Below are 6693 nucleotides of genomic sequence, written 5' to 3'. Positions count from 1 at the left end.
GACACAATTTTATATAACAAAGTATAAGCATGTCATAGAAGATAGCAAATACACATCGAATACAATCATCTATTACATCTCAATTTCTCCTACATCTTAAAATCAAAGAGATCTACTCCATGACGGAGGGAATACAATTCAAGAAGGAAGAAGAAGAATTCATCATTGTTCTAAAATCCAAGAAAGAAAAGGACTTATTAGTATGTGCGGTCTTCCTTGAATTGTGTGATCTCCTCGTCGGCAGTGGATGGAAGCGGCGGAGTAGCCTCGGAAAGATGGATGTGATGGCGAATTCCTCCTCAAAACGTGGTTACGGTGGCTCATTGTCCTTTGACGGCTCCCCCCAAAAGGGTTTCAAAAAGTTATTTAAATAGGCTTCTGGCGTGACATCGTCATGTTTCACGGGACGACACAATTGTGTTTCATGGAACGGTCGAAAAACTCGGCTCCAACTCCCCGCTAGCACGGCCTGAAGAAGCTGTTGACCTGGAAGAGAGGCACAGCCGTGCCTGCCTCGCACAGCTATGGCTCTATTTTTAGGGCATGATCGTGCCTTGTAGGCACGACCTGAAGATGTTGTAGTTCTGTTTCTGGGGCACCGCCGTGCCTGGTGTCATGGCTTGGAGAAGGAGCTCTTCTGAGAGCTGATGGGTGTTCCGCAAGTATACGGAATGTCGTCAAGTAATAAAAGATATCGAATCCACAGGGACCATGAAATTGATTTACATCTGAAAAACTGATCTAGGCATTACATTAATTGAAGCTCCCAAGTCTAACATAGCATCCTGAAATGTATTTTTCCAATCTCATATGATATAGTAAATACCCCTAGGTCTTCACATTTCTGAGGGACTGGATGTTTCTGAGGGACTGGATGAATAATGGCTGATACATTCTTCCCCATGTTTATCAATTCATTCCCCTTGAACTTCTTTTTGTGCACACAAAAATCTTTAAGAAATTTTGCATATTTAAGGATTTGCTTGATCATGGTTAGCAAGTGCACATTTACCTCCACTTTACTGAACAAGTTTACCAACTCTTGAAATTCTTTAGATTTCTCCGCCTCTACGCTCCTTCTAGCTTGGATTTTTTGTTGGGGAAAGGGCAAAGAAATCCTTGGTTCTATCCCTTGAGCTGAATTTTGTGTTGTTGAAATAGGGGCTGAATTCTTCATGTTCTTCCACCGAAATTGGATGATCAATTGAAGAAGGGCTTGGTTGTGAACTTGGGCCACCAATGGATGCTGAAAAGTCATTTTCGTGGCTGTTTTGAGCTGAAATTGAGGTCGCTAGAATTTTTTGATTAATTTCAAATTTTTGATTGTTTGGATTTACAATAGACTTCCCACTCCTCAAAGTTATTACACAAACACTCCCCTTAGGGTTAGGAGTTGTTTGTGATGGTAGTTGGCTTGACTCTTGAGCTTGTAATTGATTCATTCCACTTGCCAATTGTCTGATTTGCCTCTTAAGATTTTGCAAGGTTGTATCAATCCTTTGTCAAATTGCAAGTTTGAAAACTTGAATTAAGTGCCGAAAGGATATTTGCTAGAATTGAATATAGGCAAAACTTATTAGAATGCGAAATTGAAAGATAAAGATACTGAAAATAAAAGCTGAAAGAAAATTTGTCAGAACTTAATATAGGCAGATGTAGGAATTAAATTTAGGCCAAACTTATGAGAATGCTCAATTGAAGGATACTTGAAATAAGTGCTAAAAGAAAATTTGCCAAAACTTAATCTTGGCAAGTGCCAGAATTAAATCTAGGCAAAACTTGAAAGAAATACGGAATTGAAAGATAAAGTTACTTGAAATAAAAGCTAAAAGGAAATTTGTCATAACTTAATCTAGGCGAGTGCCAAAATTAAATCTAGACAAAACTTATGGGAATGTTGAATTGAAAGATATTTAAAATAAATGCTGAAAGAAAATTTGTTAGAACTTAATCTAAGAAAGTGACAAAATTAAATCTAGGCACTACTTGAAAGAAATACGGAATTGGAAGATAAAGATAGTAGAAAGAAAATTTGCCAGAACTTAATTAATGTAGGTGCTAGAATTAAATCTAGGCAAAACTTATGAGAATGCTGAATCGAAAGATACTTGATATAAGAGTTGAAAGAAAATTTACCAGAACTTAATCTATGTAAGTACTAGAATTAAATCTAGACAAAACTTGAAAGAAATACAGAATTGAAAGATAAAGATAGCTGAAAGGAAATTTATCAAAATTTAATTTAGGCAAGTGCCAGAATTAAATATAGGCAAAACTTGAAATATATGCAGAATTGAAAAGGTACAATGTCTCTACACCTACCTTTTGTTGCTTCTTTTCTTTTACCTCTTTTTTTCCTCTTGCTTTCAAAATTTTAGGCTCCCTTTCTTTCCTTTTCTTTTGTCTTTTTTTTAGCCAAAAATAATTTTTTTCTCTTTTTTTGGCTGAAAATAATTTTTCCTCTTTTATGGCCAAAAATAATTTTTTTTGATAGCAACAAGCAAATAAGTCTTACAAAGATTAAAAGAAATGATAACAATAAATATCAAATGCTGAACAAAATAGATAAAGATTCAAACTCAAAAAGAAAATGATAACCAAATTGATTTAGAAAGACCAAAGCTCTGATACCAACTGATATGAATCCATAAGAGAAAAATCTCAAGAACTCACAACTAATTGAAGAAAGAAAGAAGGAAAGTCTAAATCGATAAGAAGATTGAATAGAATCTCAACCCGATACTTAAGAAAGCCCAACCTTGGTACAGAGGAAGAGAGAAGACGCCACAACCTTGGGATAGAGGTTGACAAGTCTTTGAATGCCACAAGGGGATGCCTTGATAAGTTCTAGTTCAATAAATAACCAACAATTGAGAGTCTCACCATCCTTTAGATTGAAACTATGCCAAAAGATACATATGTGACCGTCACTCGCTTTATTTATAGTTATAAGGTGACCTAAAAATCCTAAAAGGCTAAAAGAAAATCCATTTAGTAAAGGCCTATGTAGACTACTTAGCCATTTTAAGCTAAATTGAGTCTACATATCTCTACTACATAAACATGAGACTAAGTGACTACTTAAGCCTATCCAAGGCTTGAATTAAGTTGACTAAGCCGCATGACTTGCTCTTGATCAAACCTTCTTCAAATATAACTTTGACTTTCACATCTTCAATTAGCACATTAAGTGCTTCCTTCATCTTCTTAGCCTTAGCTCTTGTAATTTGGCCTTCATTGATGCATAATAGATCATCAATAACATCAAGAGTGGGTTGATCATGATCCATATTAGCTTGTTGAGCAACTTGTTCACTTGGTTTGACTCCATCATGATTATATAGAGGAGTTTTACCAGTTGGATAATTCTTCTATGATTGATTCATTTTTTGATTGTGGCTATGCTATAAACAAGGGTTGTGAGGTGAGTTCACTTTCTGTTTAAAGCATGCCTTATTCACTGATAATGCGAGTGCTAAAACCAATAAATTGGAAAACTCATTTGTAACGAGAATAAGAAGGAAGACTACCCTGCGGTCATTATGAATAAAAGCTGAGAATCTCTTGAATCTGAAAAGAAATAGATTGATACAATTCCTAATTTTCATGGCAAACAAAAAGTGAATGATGACAATTTTCAAGATGATGTTCTTAATATTTGTGTTGTTAAGGATTCTTCAAGAATGGCTCCAATGATCAATTCTCTGATGTTGCCAAATGATCTCATGAAACTATGCTCTTTGAGAACTCTGGGTTGTTGGAAGCTATTACCTACCAGGAAAAATCTTTGAACAAAGAACTAAAAATAGAGGATAAAATATCAATTGGCATTAATCAATTACCAGCTTTAGTAGAGGAGGATGAAAATAAATTTGTTGATGACATGAACCCCACCAACAATCCTGATGGAATTTGGGAACAATCAATGGATAGAACCCCTAGAAATAGAAGACAAGAGTTTGAGTCTTGACCTGTAACAAAGAGATGGAACGAACCAAGAACTACAGAGAAAAGAAATACTACATGCAAGGGTGATAAATTTTGGAGGCTTGAATGCCATGAGACAAACTCGATAAGTTTAGAAATTCTTTCAAGAACTAATAGATCACACAAACAAGAGCTTCATCCAAAAGTTATCTTTCCATAAACATGCTCCCTCCCTTATATAGTGGGAAGAAGTAATTAAGATTACAAAGCATTCATAATAGCCATTAAGAGTAATGCATGCATGCAAGTAATTAAGAATACAAAATACATGCATATGCAAGCATTTAAGAGTCTATATCCATTCATGCAATTAAACAATTTAGAAAATCAAATCAAACAAGTCCTCATACTCATTTATTGTAAGAATGAGTACTCATTCCATCATGCAAGATAAGTTATCAATGGATAAGCCCAATCACATGGATAAACCGTTGATCGATACTTGGACTTATCATGATCTCTGCTTTCTCATAATTAGCAAAATGTTCTTATATTTGTCCATTTAATGTTTCCTTGAAACACTTTGCCCGAAGTCTTGTAACTGGACCTTTTGGAAATGGTAAATGATCGTTTGTTTGATGTGCATCACGACCAGCTCCTTGATGTGCATCAGTTGAAGTTGAAATTGAGAAGAGAACTGAGCTAACATAACCTATCAATTCTTCTACTTTAGCGCTCGAGAAAATCCAAGTCATTGTTAGGATTGGATATGGTGGTCCTGTTGAGCTAGACGAGGATGATTTAGTAGAGGAAGAGGAGGAGATGGGAGTTGAAGAAATCTGCTACTGTCGCTCCCAAGAAGTGCTCGCCTGCGAAGTTCAGGCCCAAGTCAAAATCCTAGAGCGAGCTTTCTCTTGGTGCCTCTCTGATTGAACCGCTGCCAATTGCGTTATTCACTTCCTCGCTAAACTCACCAAGAGTGAGGAGGCTGGGAGCGTGATCATTGAAGGAGGGGTTGTGTCAGCTCTTGTGAAGCATCTACAAGAGCCTCCACCTCTGCTAGTAAGGGATGGCAGTGCTAGTGAATCAGATCAGCCTTTTGAGCACAAGGTTGAGGGAGGGAGCGTGCCTGTTCTCGATCTACCTGCAATGAAGCCTGAACATCAACAACTCATAAATGATGTTGGTGCTGCCTTGTAAATCTCTTAAGAAGGCATAAGAAAGGATCCAATTGCAAGATAGTTAATGGTGTTATAAACTGAGCAGCTGATGCAATTACTAATCTTGCTCATGAAAATAACATTATCAAAATAAGTCAGGATTGAAGGTGGGATTCCCTCCTTTGTGTAATTGTTGGAATCTATTGATGCGAAGGTATAGAGAGTTGTTGTAGGAGCATTGCAACCTGTGATTGGCTTATTTAGTTTATGTTGCATTGAGAGCCAAAGGGAAGTAGCCTTATTGTTGGTACAATTTGCTTCAGTCGATTTTGAATGCAAGATGCAAGTTGTGTAGAGGGATGCATTGCAGCCTCTAATTGAGATGCTTCAATCATCAGATGTTCAACTAAAGGAGATATCTGCATTTGCTTTTGGAAGATTGACACAAGATTCACACAATGAAGTTTAGAATGAGGGTGATGTTGATTTTGTCAAATCAGGAGGTGTTGAGTTTAGATTGCATATTTTGCTTGAGGACAAGCAAAGATTTAAATATTTTGAATGTGTGTTTCATGCACATATCTTTTATACTATTTAGCATTCATTTGTTTTATTAAATGAACATATTTTGAATACTTTCATCTCTTCTACATGTTTTTATCTTTTTAGTTCAGAGAATTGCTTTATGTGCATTTTCATTGATAGGACATGAATTTAGAGCTAAATCAGAGTCAACAAGCCTTAGAGCTTGCATTCTAGCATGGTACACGATTTGGTCATGTCTCTTGACATAGCTGTGCATCACCTATGGAGTTAGGCGAGCAATAGAGCATCAATTGGACTTCTAGCATTGTACACTGGCAAGTCATGCCCCCTGACATGGTCATGCTCCTTGCTGCCGATTGAGTAAAGCTTCTCAAGTCGAACATGGTCTGGTCGTGTCCCTTGACATGGCTGTGTTCAACCAACCACTTAGGACTAGATTCCACAGTCGTGGTTTGGTGGCGACACCCATGATTTTTAGGAAAGTCGTACCAAAGTTGGAAGGCTTTGGAGGCTACAAAAGGATCAAGGGTGTCTCTATTGAAGACATTAAGGGGTTTCCTCATAAAATAATACTTATTTTTGAATCCATCATGTATGACTTTCCTATCAAATTGTCATGGTCTACCTAAATCCAAATGACTTGTATGCATTGACACTACATCACAAAGAACCTCATCATGATATCTACCAATGGATAATCAAACCAATACTTGCTTAGTGGCCTTAACTTCCTTGCAATCATTCAACCATTGTAGTTTATAAGGTTTAGGATATTTAGTGGTAGGTAAGCATAATTTCTCAACCAAGAGAGTATGAAATATGCCCCATCTATAATCATACTTACCTTCTCTTTAATGTAGCAACGGGTATGAAATATGTTCTCTCGTTGTTCTTCATCTTCTTCCTTCATTTGCACATTTAGAGCATGCCTAGTGACGAGGGATTCACCTTAAACGAGATACTCTTCTACATCACTTTCCAATAATGATGGCAAGACACTATCACCTTCAATGAGAAATTGGAACTCCACTTTTGGGCTTCTTATCATAGACAAACCTTA

Source organism: Curcuma longa, chromosome 2 (genome assembly GCF_044706935.1).
Source record: "Curcuma longa cultivar G26 ecotype Majalengka, Jawa Barat chromosome 2, ITB_CL_G26_1.1, whole genome shotgun sequence".
NCBI classification, from domain to species: Eukaryota; Viridiplantae; Streptophyta; class Magnoliopsida; order Zingiberales; family Zingiberaceae; genus Curcuma; species Curcuma longa.
This window is presented reverse-complemented; position numbering follows the sequence as displayed.